This window comes from Delphinus delphis, chromosome 12 (genome assembly GCF_949987515.2).
Source record: "Delphinus delphis chromosome 12, mDelDel1.2, whole genome shotgun sequence".
Lineage (NCBI taxonomy): Eukaryota > Metazoa > Chordata > Mammalia > Artiodactyla > Delphinidae > Delphinus > Delphinus delphis.
Window position 1 is genome coordinate 39,100,708 of NC_082694.2, and position 16,155 is coordinate 39,116,862.

Genomic DNA, 16,155 nt, shown 5'->3' on the forward strand with positions numbered 1-16,155 from the left:
AGAGCTGGGAAGTGAAAAAGAGTAGAGTGATTTTAAGTAGTATCTCTGTTGATGACAAGATAATGGAGCAAATGGAAGAGTAAAGGCAGTGATAATGATAATACTGAGGTTTATAAACACTTAAAGTCATTTTCTAGTCAATCATCAGTGCATTTCTCACAGATAGGTCATCTCCAGGGTCCAATTTTGGTGGAGAAAAACAGACTTCCAAAAGCTAAGTGACTCACAAAAGCTTTCAGTGTTTGAGTAACAAAAATAGGAAAAGAAATATATTTTCTAAGTGTGGTTATATATCTTACTACCAATCTTCATCTCAAAGTTTATATTTTTACGTTAAAATTTGTATTGTCCATTTTTACCACATGTGATGATTTTAACTTTTGAATACTTATGAAGTATTTATATTCCATATTAGAAATAGAAGATGCTGTTTTAAAAAATAGAATTATTCTGCATAAACTCTTCTTGTTTTTATTTATTTATTTTTGGCTGCGTTGGGTCTTCATGGCTGCATGAGGGCTTTCTCTAGTTGCGGCGAGCGGGGGCTACTCTTCGTTGCAGTGCGTGGGCTTCTCATTGCGGTGGCTTCTTTTGTTGTGGAGCACGGCTTTAGGCACGCAGGCTTCAGTAGTTGTGGCTCGCAGGCTCTAGAGCGTGGGCTCAGTAGTTGTGGCTCACGGGCTTAGTTGTTCCACGGCATGTGAGATCTTCCTGGACCAGGGCTCAAACCCATGTACCCTGCATTGGCAGGCAGATTCTTAACCACTGCGTCACTAAGGAAGTCCTTAAACCTACGTTCTTATACTTGGGTTTAGAAAAACAACTGCCAAGTAAAGGATGAGGCAGGAGTGGCTTGAGCTATGTTTAATTGGAAGATTGGGATTGACATATACACACTACTATATATAAAATAGATAATTAATAAGGACCTACTGTATAGCATAGGAAACTCTACTCAATACTCTGTAATGGCCTATATGGGAAAAGAATCTAAAAAAGAGTGGATGTATGTATATGTATAACTGATTCACTTTGCTGTACACCTGAAACTAACACAACATTGTAAATTAACTATACTCCAATAAAAAAAAAAAGAGCTGTGTTTATAGCAATGGCTTAGGAGTTTTAGTTAGTAGCCCAATGAGAATTATGGGTGTGATTAGGTAAGTTCTCTGGATTTTCATCCAGATATTAGAAGTATAGTATCTGAAAAGATGAAGGTGACAATCCTTTTTTACTCAGTGCTGACCATTCCTAGCGTACCATAGTCAGATGGAATGTTCTACTTTAGGAGGAGCAAATACAAATGGGAAGGCATTTTGTAGTAGTCCCCCAAACTTGTGAATATGTTATTTTGCATTTTTAAAAAAGGGACTTGGTGGAAGTAATTAAGGTTAAGGATGATGAGATACAGAGATTATCCTTAATCATCTAGGTGGGCTCAACCTAATCATGTGAGTCCTTAAAAGTACCCTTCCTGGCTGAGGTGATGGTAAGAGAAAAAGGTGATTGTTTAAGAATGGTCAGAGTGATGCAGTGTTGCTCACTTTGAAGATAGTGGGAGGGAGCCTTGAGCCCAGGAAAATGAGTGGAATCTGAAAGCTAGAAAAAGCAAGGAAACAGGTCCTCCTAGCCTAGAGCCTCCAGAGAAGAATATGGCCCTATTGACCCAGTGAGACCAGTGTCAGGCTTCTGACCTAAAGAACTGTAAGATAATAAATTTGTGTTTTAAACCACTAAATTTGTGGGAATTTGTTATAGCAACAATAGAAACAAACACATTTAGATGAGTGCATTTAGAATGTGGGAGACATCTGAACCCTGGTCACAGGAGCTGCTGCCAAAGGAACTTGGGTTATTTAATTTGGAGAATAGATGATTTAGTGGGACAAATTTGCCCTGCTTAAATATTTGAGGGGTTTTCTCCTGGAGAGATAGAGTAATTTTCAGCTGTAAGGAGGATTATCCAAAACAGGATAGACTGTTTTCAGGAATGGTGAGTTTTCTGTCACCAGAATGTTTAAGCCAAGGCTGGGCAACTACGTGGCAGATGTATATGTGTGTATATATATATATATATATATATATATATATATATATATATATATATATGTAAGGAAGTTGTGAACCTATAGTTGGTTAGACTAGAGACTTTGTTCAGCCTTTACAAACTTCAAGATCCTATATAGTTTTAAGAAAAATATTTATTATAGTAATTTTTAAATGTTACCTTATATTCATGATTGATTCCTCTAAACTCCTACACCACATTACATTACTGCCACACTAAAATTACCATAGAGTGAATAACCCAGACTTATGCTAATATTAGGCTAACCTGGTATTGATGGGAAAAGAGCATTCCAAGTAGGTCCTTTTAAAAGTAAGCACTTTAAAGTCCTGTTCTTCTAGGTTTATCTTTACTACTACAGTTCAGTAGGGGGCAATATTGTACTATCAGTTTGGCCTACTGGCCCCACCTCAGGAGCAGCGTGCGGGGAAAGTTGTTTACTACTGGCTTTTTTGGGTTTTGTTTTTAATTTTTATTGGAGTATAGTTGATTTACAATGTTGTGTTAGTTTCTGCTGTGCAGCAAAGTGAATCAGTTATACATATATCCACTCTTTTTTAGATTCTTTTCCCACATAGGTCATTACAGAGTATTGAGCAGAGTTCCCTGTGCTCTACAGTAGGTCCTTAATTACTATTGACTTTGAATGTTAATTATCCCTTAAATGTTACTTTGGTCGTATGAAACACCTACTTCTCTATATGCAACTTGGTATAGTTTGAGTTTTATTTGTCAAATCAAAACCTTTTTTCTCTCATTTGTTAAACTTTGTGATATTTCCATGCTTTGCACTAAGTACTATAAGTTATACACAGCCCTAGAAAAGTAGCCAAAAATAAAAGCAGTACCATTTCTGTGGTAGCAGTTTATATTTACAAAGTTGTTCTTTTCTTAAATTCTGACAAATGGGTATTCAAAAGACTTTGGATTTTTACTTAAATCGGTGCGGTCTTAGCCAGTTTGGGACCATCATCTCATTAAGAATCTAAAGAAAGCAATGACTCCCTTGTCCTAAAAATGCATGTATTCAGAATTTTGCATGTATTTATATAGGCCTCTTAAACTCCCAGCCATTAACCTAGGATCTTTCTTAATTGGACACTCCAGTAATTTTCCCCCTCTGTAATTGATTGATGTGCTTACTTTTTCTAAAGGGCAATGTTTTTTCTAATTATGATTAGCTCATAGTACAGAATTTGATGAAATCTCTGACTTCAAGTACAGAGAGCTACACTTTCAATTTCATATTGTATGTGTAGGCCTGAGCTGGCTATCTTCATTCATTAACCCAACTCTCTAATTTAGCATGCATATTTTCTACGTTTTATTCATTTTCCGTGACTTCTCAATTTTTATTTTGTATGACAACACCTTGCTTAAATCAGTTTTTGTTCTCTCTTACCCACCATTTAGTACCAACTTAAGGTTCACTTCAATCGATAAACTTTCTGAGCTTACTAAGGAGTTTTCAGACTTTGTAACCCTATTTTTTGGTTAGGTTAGTTAGTTAAGACTTGCTTCAATCTTTATGTGGTGCATTTATCCATGCAAAGCATTTTTACAAGGTTGCTGAACGAGGCACTGAAAAACATGCAAAATTATAGCAATCACTGTCTCGGCCTCTTAGGGATTTTTCAGTAGATTCTTTATGGATGGGTTGGGGAATGTAACCTTGCTAATGTTTTGCATATACAGGCTGCAACATTTTAAGCCATTCAGAGGACATGCAGGAAACCCATCTTCCTTATGAGAGGTGACCCCAATAGCATACCTCTGTGAGCACAACATCAGTATATGGAAGTCTGCATGATCAGAATCACAGAATCATAGATCTGTAGGAGACCTTGGTGACCATCTAGCCTCATTGAAAAATGACATGTATATGGTTGTGATTTGTCAGAGCTCTGGCCATGCCACCATCTCAGGTATAAATCCCTTAAAACCTACTGAGAATCTCTGATGGAGTCCAGGAGTTCCCAACCTTTAAATCTCTGAAAATTTAATGGATCCCCAGTGTCTGTGAATTGGAAAGAAGGTATGTTTGGATGATTTTTTTTCAGCCTCACAGATTGGGATTACTTCACTAATCATCTCACTCATCTCATGTGAAGGGGGGAAGACCAAAGCTTGCCCAATGTGTCACATTTATTGGAATTTGGGTTTGTCTCCCTCATTCACGCTCTTTTTTTTTTTTTTTTTAAATCCACACCATCTCTCCATCTTTTATACTTAGGCATGTTTTATTTACTTAACTACCTTGGGTCTATGGGCATTGCCTTTTCTTAACTACTGCACTTGGTAAGCCATACACTCGAGAAGGATCAGGGAACAAAAGAATGATAAAATCTAGGCAGAGCTGTTGCATCAGGGGGAACATGGGACTAGACATGGGAGCAGGTTCAGGATTCTGTTATTCCATCTACAATTGGGACGTGTGTTCCAAGGAAGAAAGGATGAGTGACCTGTGATTAGTCAAGGTCTTTGTAGAACCCAAGTCCTGGTTAGTTTAGGGTGGGCAGTCAGCAGTCCAGCTGTCAGGGAGTCAGAGCAGGTATTGAATAGGTTTAATAACTCACTATTAGAGGGTACAGTTGCAGGGAGACCAACAAATAAAGCAAGAACCCTTTCCTGAAGTCACTGAGCCTTGTAGCAAGGAAGCACAAATCATATTCCCGCGAATGAGATGCCATGGTGAAGTAGGACAAGGAGCAAGGCTAATTCTAAAAACCATCACAATAATGTATACTGGATTCAGGAATGCAGTTGGCGGAGTATTCAGACATATGTTTAAATACTTGAAGGTGCGTATGTTTACTTCCTAGCTTTGCTTTTTTCTTGGCCTGAACCAGCTAAGTATAGGCAGAGGAGGCAGCAAGAAAGAAAAGGTTGCTATGGCTAATCCACCAGTGTGGGTGGTTGAGAGGTAGCAGGGTGTGTTAAGAGCATGAGGCAGCCTTAAAATTTTGAAGTTTATGTTTTAATTTGTATGGTCTTATTCCATGAATTGTCACATTTTGCATCTTTAAAATTTTTAGTGAGAAATGGTTATATAACAGAGTTAATAGAAATACAAGATGAAGCAAATCCTTTTTCTATTTCCCCATCAAATGCAACATATTATCACATTGCTACTTACCAACTGTTGAGTTCCTTACCAAACTTTCCTTTTTTTCATTCAGTTTTAGGACTGCATGGCCTAGTGGACTAAGTTTCAGAAAAAGGGAGCTTCTAAATTAGACTGTATTTCAGATTTCTTTTGTTACATAGAGAAGTCATCTCAATTACCCTTTTTGCTGAGATCACCACCATGTTTTAGACTTACTAATTCTCAACTACTAAGTTATTATTTTTGAAAAATCATTCATAATAATTTATATATACAATATATGTATATAAAGTGATAGTTTATATGTGAAACAGCCACACCACCACAATGTGTGCTTATGTTTTAGGAGCAGTGAGATACAACCCCTTTCTTGGAAAAAACAAGGGGCAGTAGCTGCCACCATTTATTATTTGTAGGACAGTGTGCTGCCTGTGCTGTCTCATTTAATCATAACAACCCCTTGAAGTAGGCAGTGTTATTATTTCTATTTTACAGATGATGAAATTGAAACTCAAGGTTACACTGCTAATAAATAACAGAGCTAGGATTTAAACGCTCATGTATCCAACTCCAAAGTATATGCTTTTGATTATTGCTGTGCCCTACTTACTACCTACACTGTGATTTGGTCAGATAGATATCAGAAGTGGGTTATTGTGTATCTGTGTTTACAGGAGAGGCTTAGTCTAGGTTTTGACCTTTACACTCAAATGGTATAGTATCTTCAAAGTTAGGGAAAGGATTCTTGGTAAAAGTATATATATATATATATATATATATATATATATATATATATATATGTAGAACCAGAGCTCTTGTAATATTTTAACAAGAGTAATAATTTAACAAACATGATGATAAACCACCAATTTATTTGGTGATTCTCTAAAATTACAACTTTGAAAGTAAAATTAAAATTACATTTTTTAGCACTTTCCCACCACACTTGAGGTCAAGTTTTGTTACCAGATGATTGGAATAGGTACAGAAGAGGTTTTAAATCAAATATCTTTTTACAGCAGATGTTTTAAAATAGAGGAATTTCCATTCACTTTTGTGAGGAGCTACTTCTGTTTTTCCTTTAATCTTAGAACGATTGATAGGTGTGTGTGATGATGAATTATTATGTTATTCCCTTAATAATTAGAAGTGGGCATGTCAGGATTTCAGCCATGTCCTTTTGTCATGTGTACTTCCAAATATCCAAAAAGAGGGAGCTGGTGCCACCCTGAAGTCAGACAAATCCAACTTCATTATTGACTTCTCAGAAATCTCTTCCTTTAGAAGTAGTACTGCTACTTTCTTACCTTTAAAAAAAAAAGAAGAATTAGTAGTATTGATTAATGGTAGTGCTACAGCTGCTCATGCTTCTTTTTTTAAAAAAAATTAGGTTGTACTGCTTAAAATATTGGATGTTATCTTTACAAATCTTTCCTTTTATTTTTTAAAATATTTATTTATTATTTTGGGTGCACTGGGTCTTAGTTGCAGGACGTGGGATCTTCGTTGCGGCACATGGGCTTCTTAGTTGTGGCATGCGAACTCTTAGTTGCAGCATGCATGCGGGATCTAGTTCTGCGACCAGGGATCGAACGCAGTCCCCCTGCATTGGGAGCACAGAGTCTTACCCACTGGACCATCAAGGAAGTCCCACAAATCTTTCCTTTTAAACGAAACTTTGTTTTTCCTTACCAGTATTAATACAGGATCAGTTTTAGTGGAATCTATTTTCTAGAGTAAATACCTTTCAAGGAAATGGTATCTGAGAATTTTTTTTCCTAAGAAAAACTGGGTATCTTTTTCCTTGCCATTATTTTTATTATGCAGAGTTATCTGATTTTTTTTAATATGATAAATATTTTTCAACCAATTTGGACACTCATCGTTTATAAAACTCTCATGTGAAAGGCCTTAGTTTAGCATTGGATTGTCATTTCACAGTGTTACTTCCTTTTTATTGCTTGTAGCTTTGGGTTTAACAGTTAGTGGGTCGGAGATCAGATGGGTGTATGGCTGTCTCTACAACCTTGACAAGAGTGCTCAGAGCAGGTACTGGCAGAAGGAAGAGGGCAAGTTTTTTATTTAAGGGGTATATAATTATATAAATTTTTATTTAAAAATTTATATGTATGGCAAATTAAAGAGTCATATATTATTTTTATTATCATTTAAAAGCTATTCAGAGAATTCCCTGGTGGTCCAGTGGTTATGACTAGGTGGTTTCACTGCCGTGACCCGGGTTCAATCCCTGGTCAGGAAACTAAGATTCCACAGGCCGCGCAGTGCAGCCAGAAAAAAAAAAAGACAAAGAAAGTTATTCATATAAGTAACTGTTGAAGTATTGATGTGATTGAAACTCTTGATTCTTTTCTCTGGTGGAATCTCAGTTTATCTCTGAGGTGGTTGTTAAAATGTTATTGTGAGTATCTGGGCAGGTATAATGTGAGGGGAACTAATTTGTGGGGAAAAATAAAATGGATTTTATTTAGATGTGGTCATGAAGTATAAAAAAGGAAATGAAATAATGAAATAGCTGCGTTGGTATCAACACAGGTAGCCCTTTTATTCTTATATAAAGAATCATGGGCTTCCCTGGTGGCGCAGTGGTTGAGAGTCCGCCTGCCAATGCAGGGGACACGGGTTTGTGCCCCGGTCCGGGAGGATCCCACATGCTGCGGAGCGGCTGAGCCATGGCCACTGAGCCTGTGCGTCCAGAGCCTGTGCTCTGCAACGGGAGAGGCCACAACAGTAAGAGACCCACGTACCGCAAAAAAAAAAAAAAAAAAAAAAAAAAATCACACCTATTAGAATGGTTATTATAAAAGAGACAAGAAATTGCAGGTGTTGGAGAGAATGTAGAAAAAGGGGAACTCTTTTACACCGTTAGTGAGAATATAAATTGGTGCAGCCACTATTGGAACACAGTATGGGGATTCCTCAAAAAATTAAGACTAGAACTATGATACGATCCAGCTATTCCACTTCTGGGTATTTATCCAAAGAATACAAAATTACTAATTTGAAAAGATATATGTACCCCTATGTTCATTCAGCATTATTTACAGTAGCCAAGATATGGAAACAACCTAGATGTTCATTGAAGGATGAATGGATAAAGAAGATGTGGTATATGTACACAGTGGAATATTACTCAGCCATGAAAATAAGGAAATCTTGCCACTTGCAACACTGTGAATGAAACTTGAGGATATTATGCTAAGTGAAATAAGTCAGAGAAAGACAAAACTGTATGATTTCATTCATATGTGGAACTTAAAAAAACAAATGAACAAATAAAGCAAAACAAAAACAAACTCACAGGGGACTTCCCTCATGGTCCAGCTGTTGAGAATCTGCCTTCAAATGCAGGGGACATGGGTTCGATCCCTGGTCAGGGAACTAAGATCCCACATACTGCGGGGCAACTAAGCCTGCACGCCACAACTAGAGAACCCACGTGCCACAACTACTGAGCCCACGTGCTCTGAAGCCCATGCGTCACAACTAGAGAGAAGCTGGCACACCACAACGAAAGATCCTGTGTGCCACAATGAAAGATTCTGCATGCTGCAACAAAAAGACCCAACACAGCTAAAAATAATAAATAAATATTTTTTAAAAACCCCTCCAAACTCACAGATACAGAGAACAGATTGGTTGTTATCAGACGGAAAGGGGGTTGCAAGATGGATGAAATGGCTGAGGGGGGTCAATTGTATGGTGAAGGATGGTAACTAGACTATTGGTGCTGATCATTTTGTAGTATATACAGATGTCAAATTATAATGTTGTACACCTGAAACTTATATAATGTTATATACCAATTTTATCTCAATTTAAAAAATCAGGGCTTCCCTGATGACACAGTGGATAAGAATCTGCCTGCCAATGCAGGAGACACAGGTTTGATCCCTGGTCCGGTAAGATCCCACATGCTGTGGAGCAACTAAGCCCACACACCACAACTACTGAGCCTGCGCTCTAGAGCCCGTGAGCCACAACTACTGAAGCCTGTGTGCCTAGAGCCCGTGCTCTGCAACAAAAGAAGCCACCGCAATGAGAAGCTCGTGCACCACAACGAAGAGTAGCCCCCACTCACTGCAGCTAGAGAAAAGCCCGTGTGCAGCAACGAAGACCCAACACAGCCAAAAATAAATAATTAAAATAAAAATAAATTTAAAAAAACTTAACTCATTAAAAAAAATAGAATCATAATATAAAATAGTTTCTATTTAGAATTCAGTTCACATCTAGGATTTAAATTTTTTGTGAAGCTGGGGTGTTATGTGTATTGATAATATTTGTTCATTTGGTATTATCACTATAAATTCATATTAGAAACTGTGAGAGAATGATTTTAGTGAGACTTTGGATCGTATTTCTGAAAGCATTACCTGGTAGAATCTCTCCTTATGAAGAAAGTGGGCATGTACACTCAAGCCCTATTGAATAAATCAGTAACCAGGAACGAATGCTAAATTGGTATTCCAAAAGATTTTTTTAAATGCAGACATGTATTCAGGGCACTTCTTCTGGATACATTTTTATTCATGATGCAACCTGAGTTATTTTGTAAATAAGATTAAGATGTACCACATGTGTCTTTTGAAGGGCTTTTAATCATACTCACTACAGGTATAGTGTAATGAATCAGAGTGAGTGTTCAGATAAACAATATTCAATTAGCATAGAGACTTTTTTCCTGAGCTTGTGATACAGTACATCTATTGGATAGCTTGTTGGACATCTTAGGTAGTCTTTTTCCAGTTTGTTTTGTCTTTCATGTTTCTCACATTTTAAGTAATTGCCTCATAGGAAACACAGAGATTACATGATGTGAGTCCTTGAAGTTGAAATCTATCCTGGAATAGAAATATTTTCATTTTCTTTTTAGCAATTTATGTTATTATATTCATCAGCATTTAACCCCTTCCTTCTCACAGATAACCATTGTCTTTACTCCGAAAGCTAGAGTTGAAATGGGCCTGATTTTGAACTTCATATAAAATGGAATCATAACATGATAAATCTTTTGTGTCTGGCTTCTATCATTTGATGTTATTTTTAAGAGATTCATTCATATTGCTATGTGGAGCTGTAGGTTGTCATTGCTGTACGGTATTCAGTTGCATGAATATACTGCAGTTTATTCATACTACTATTAACGGATATTGAGGACATTTCTAGTTTTTAGCTACTTTCAGCAGTGAAACCATCAACATTCTTGAAGCTTATCCTAGTGCAAATATGCAGGAGTTTATCTATGGTATATGCCTATGAGTGGAATTGCTGAGTCATAAGGAATACATTTCTTTGAGTTTATCAGATAATGCCAAACTATTTTCAAAGTGATTGTACTAGTCTACATTTCCACTTTCATTTATTTTGATCTTTAATTTCTTCAATAATGGTTTACAGTTTTCAGTGTACAGATTTCACACATATTTAAAATAATTTGTCCCTAAGAATTTCATTGTTTTGGGTGCTCTTGTAAGTGGAATTGGAGTTTTATTGCATTTTCCAATTTTTCATTGCTGATCTGTAGAAATGTAGTTGGTTTTTGAAGACTTGTAACCTACAATCTTGCTAAACTTTTAAAAATAGTTCTAATAGTTTTGTTGTAGATTCCTTAGAATATTTGACCATGTTTTTTTTATTACAAATTCAGATTCTTCAGTTGATAGTGGGTTATTCAAGTTTCCTATTACTTCTTCTGTCAGTTTTGGTAATTTGTATCTTTTGAGGAATTTGTTTCATCTAAGTTGTCAGATTTATTTTCATAAAGTTTTTCATAATGTTCCCCCTTCTTATGGTTTAATGTTTTATTCCATGACAATGGTAATGTGTGTCTTCTCTTCTTTTCCTGTGATCTGTGCAGCTAGAGATTTACCAATGTTATTGATCTTTTCAAAGAACCAGTATTTGGTTTCATTGATTAATTCTGTATATGTTTATTTTATATTTCATTGATTTCTGTTCTTTATTATTTTCTTCCTTCTACTTATTATGGCTTTAATTGTTCTTTTTCTGTCTTCCTAAAGTTGGGAGCTTAGATAGTTTATTTTGGGTTTTTCTTCTTTTGCGCTACAATAGCAGAGTTGATTAGGTGTGCTAGATGCATATGTCCAGCAAAGCCTAAGATATGTACTATCTAGTCTTTAACAGAAAAATGTTGCCAAGCTTTGCTCTAGGGGCTATAATAACCATCTTTATCTTAACTCAATCAGGAATATTATTATCTTACAACATTATATTTCTGTTTTACTGTTCTTAGTGCAATTGTATATCTGTTATGTCTGTATACGTTTTAACCCTACAATACTGTGTTATAATTTTTGCCCTGAAATACATATCTTTTAAAGAAGAGTTGAAAACAATATGCCTACCTATTATATTTACCACAAATTTACCATTTCTAGTGCTCCTCATTTCCTCTAGATCCAAGTTGCCATCTGGTGTCATTTCCCTTCATGTGACTCATGACCCCCACTGAAAAGACCCTCATTTTACCTTCTCCAAAAAAAATAAGTAGTCTTTTAGAGGAGTTAGGGCAGGTCATTCACCTGGCTAAATGAAGTGATGTGGGGGATTTGAAGAGCTACCTCTTTTTTCAAACAGATTTTCAGTCAAACTTCCTTATTTTGCTCCTTCTATCCCCACTTCCAGAATTCCATGGTGGTGTGTTTACTCCTCAGACTTTCGTTGATTGTGGCGTATCAGTGCCAGTTTAGGTTTCAGCTTTTTGTGTGTGTCTCTGTCCTTTACGATTCCTCTATCTGCTTTCCAACTTCCAGATTTCTAACTACACTCCCACTGTCCCCATCCTGGTGGATTTTATGCTCTTTTAACAAATCTCGTTATTTGTTGTTTTAGAGGATTAGCAAAAGTACATACCTGAATTTGATATTCTCTCTTTACCCAGAAGTCCAAATACATTTGCTTACTTTTAAAATATAATTTTTGCATTTGTCTCATTTTAATTTTTATTATAGTTACATTATTTTTATTTACTACATTAAACAAATTACCAAAATCAAAGTATACTGTCTAGTTTCTTTCATCTGTGAGGTTAGAAATACTTTTTTATGCTATAAACAACCCTAATGGAAATCTGTCAATTTAGTTTTTATTTTACAAATTAATTATATGGAAAAATATGAGAAAAGATATTCTTGAAGAAATTTTATATTCTTTTTTGGCAGTTAATAGTAGCGTTCATACCCAATAATGACATTTACAATGTTTGCATATTTTAAGGTTATATAATGGAGGAGTGGTAGGTGGAAGAAAAGGGTAGAAAAAATTCGTTACCAGTTAGACTCATGAGTATATTTACTAATCATTTTTGACATCTCATGAACTTAGGCCTTTTTTATTTGTTTAGTTACTTTAACTTCTATTTTTATATCATATTGTACAAATTAGTGGTAGTATATGAATAACTCATCACACTGCCATTTTCTAGAAATGCACTTGAAATATCCCAGCCACCAAAGCCTTGTCATTAGATCTTGCCATTAGATAGTCTTCACCAAATTATTCGTAGGAATCTGTGGTTCCTTCTTCCTTCTTTTTCTCTCACTGTCTCCATCTCTTTCTCCCCCTTTCCCTCTCCCTTACCTTCCTGCCTTCCCTTGCTCCCTCCCTTCCTTCCAAATACTCTATCAAGGTGTCCTAATAAAGATATTGGCAGGATTCAAACTGGACAAAATTTAAGGTCCAAGGGCCCCTGCCTTTCTCCTTTCCCCAGCGTCATACTGCATTTTGTTGTTGGGTATATGGTTTGATCTGCCTTGATCATTTGCCTTTATGTTTTGCACACCCGTTAACTAGCATTCATGGCTAGAAACTGGCCCAGTGCAGGTGATGTTCCATTCTCAAATTCACAACAAATCACCTTCCTTAAACTTTTAGACTAAAACTAGAACTGAAAGTTTGGAAGGGGCAAGCCTTGAGGAAATCCCCTTTTTTGTTTAATGTGCATTACTAAACAGAGTTAGGAGACCTGCATTATAAAAAACAATTAACATTTTGGTATAATATCTCATTTAAACTTCCAATTATGCAAGAAACAGCATTCTCCCTGTTTTACAGACGAGGAAACAAACACCAAAAGGGCATTTAATTGCCCCAAATTACTTGCTGCTAAGTAGGAAGAGAACTTGAACCCAGTTCTTTCTATTTCAGACTCCCATGCTTTTTCCAGGATTCTTTTTGACCTTCTTCCCATCCCGCCTCTGACACTACTTAGGCAAGTTCCTGGAAAGAAAAAGTGGTAGGCACACTAAACCTTACCAGATCAGAGGAGTTTGTCATTTATTTGGAAAGATTTTGTTTGAAGTTTTCAGGACATTGTTTTAATAAATTTAGAAAGCCTCCAATATTAATACCTTGACACATAAGCTATTTCTCAAATTATAATAAAATTCATTAACTTGGAGAAAGATTTTTCTCTAAAAATAAGATCGTGTTATATGGGGTGGGGGAGGGTGTTGTGTGTACATTTTATAGTTTACAAAACATTCATTCTGTCATCACAGCACTTCTAAAGATAGCTATTGTATTTATGGGGAATGAGGTTTACATTTAAAATGGGCAACTCTTCTCTTTGAATTGATTAAAATTTTGATAAGTATTTCCAAATTGACCTCCTAAAAGATGTTACCAGTTTACAACAGTGTATTACAACCTTGTACCCTTGCCCAAACTGGGCATATCATACTCTTTCGTATTCTAAACCACGCAAAAATTATCTTGTTTAATTTACACTTGTTTGATTTTCAAGTGAGGTTTCACATCTCTTTTGCATGTTTATTAACCATTGGGGTTCCTTTTTATTCGGTTATTTGGCTCTTTAAAATTGATTTGTAAGAGCTCTTTGGACATATGGTTATTGATCCTTTGTCTATTTTATTTCTTTCAGCCTGTCATTTATCTTTGTTTATGGTCATTCAACAAACTTAAATTTCTAATTTTTGTGGAACTTTTCAACTAGGAACAAATTTCTCTACATTTTTTCAATTCTTTGTTTGGGCTTACAATTATTTTACAGTTTTCATCTCACATTTCATAAATTTATTCGTATGTGGGTTTTTTTAACGTGTTTTCATTTTTTATTTTAATTGTAATCTGAGTAGGTTTTTTTTTTAATAACATTTTCTATTTGGTTACTAGGAAAGTAATGTGTGTATGTTTGTGTGTCTTGATATTTATCTTGTAACTGCCCAACTTTCTAGCCTCTATTATTAATTCTAGTGATATTGCCCTAATAATAATTCTATTATTAATTAATTCTGAATTAATTCTAATTCAGTTGGTTATCTAAATATGCTGTTACCTTATTTGCAAATAATGATCATTATTCTACTCTTTTTTTCCTACTATTTATGTGTATATTTATTGTATATGTGTGTATGTATGTATGTATGTGTGTGTATTTATCTTATAGACTTGACTAGGACCTCCAAAACATGTTACCTAATGGTAATACAAGTGACTCTTGTCTTAACCCTCAATAATAGGAATGTTTCTAGAGTTTAAATATTAATTATGTTGTTAACTCTTTTCTGATACATACTCTTTATCTATTTAAGGAAGTTTGCTTCCATTCCAAGTATAGGAAGTTTTTTGAATTAGGAACAGATATTTTGCAGACATATTTTTCTCTTTTTAGCTATTATTATAGTCAAGTAAATGAATTGATTTTCTTATGTTGAACTTTTGTTGTTTTCCTGAGATAACATTTTTCAGTCATTTTATTTACATAAAAATTTGACTTATTAATATTTTATATAGGATTTTTACATATATACATAAATATGTATATATATATGTAAATAAGAATAGCCTATTATCTACCATTTTTATGCTACCTTTGGTTTGGGTATTAAATTATGCGATTAGATTACATATTGGATTATGGTTTGAATATTAGATTAAGCTATGTGGATTTAATTATCAGGCTTTCTATCATTTTTAAAAATTTTTTAAATTTATTTATTTTTTATACAGCAGGTTCTTATTAGTCATCAATTTTATATACATCAGTGTATACATGTCAATCCCAATCGCCCAATTCATCACACCACCATCCCCACCCCCCCCGCGGCTTTCCCCCCTTGGTGTCCATATGTTTGTTCTCTACATCTGTGTCTCAACTTCTGCCCTGCAAACTGGTTCATCTGTAGCATTTTTCTAGGTTCCACATACATGCGTTAATATGCGATATTTGTTTTGCTCTTCCTGGCTGACTTCACTCTGTATGACAGTTTCTAGAGCCATCCACGTCTCAACAAATGACCCAATTTCGTTCCTTTTTATGGCTGAGTAATATTCCATTGTATATATGTACCACATCTTCTTTATCCATTTGTCTGTCGTTGGGCATTTAGGTTGCTTCCATGACCTGGCTATTGTCAGTAGTGCTGCAATGAACATTGGGGTGCATGTGTCTTTTTGAATTATGGTTTTCTCTGGGTATATGCCCAGTAGTGGGATTGCTGGATCATATGGTAATTCTATTTTTAGTTTTTAAAGGAACCTGCATACTGTTCTCCATAGTGGCTGTATCAATTTACATTCCCACCAACAGTGCAAGAGGGTTCCCTTTTCTCCATACCCTCTCCAGCATTTGTTGTTTGTAGATTTTCTGATGATGCCCATTCTAACTGGTCTGAGATGATACCTCATTGTAGTTTTGATTTGCATTTCTCTGATAATAGGTGATGTTGAGAGCTATCATGTGCTTCTTGGCCATCTGTATGTCCTCTTTGGAGAAATGTCTATTTAGGTCTTCTGCCCATTTTTTGGTTGAGTTGTTTGTTTTTTTAATATTGAGCTGCATGAGCTGTTTATATATTTTGGAGATTAATCCTTTGTCTGTTGATTCGTTTGCAAATATTTTCTCCCATTCTGAGGGTTGTCTTTTCGTCTTGTTTATGGTTTCCTTTGCTGTGCAAAAGCTTTGAAGTTTCATTAG

General features: G+C 35.5%; 1 protein-coding gene across 6 annotated transcripts in view; it reads left to right on the forward strand.

Moving 5' to 3' along the window:
- PUS10 (pseudouridine synthase 10) overlaps positions 1 to 16,155 on the forward strand; it is a 72,698-nt gene that overhangs the window by 13,128 nt on the left and 43,415 nt on the right. The window lies entirely within an intron of this gene.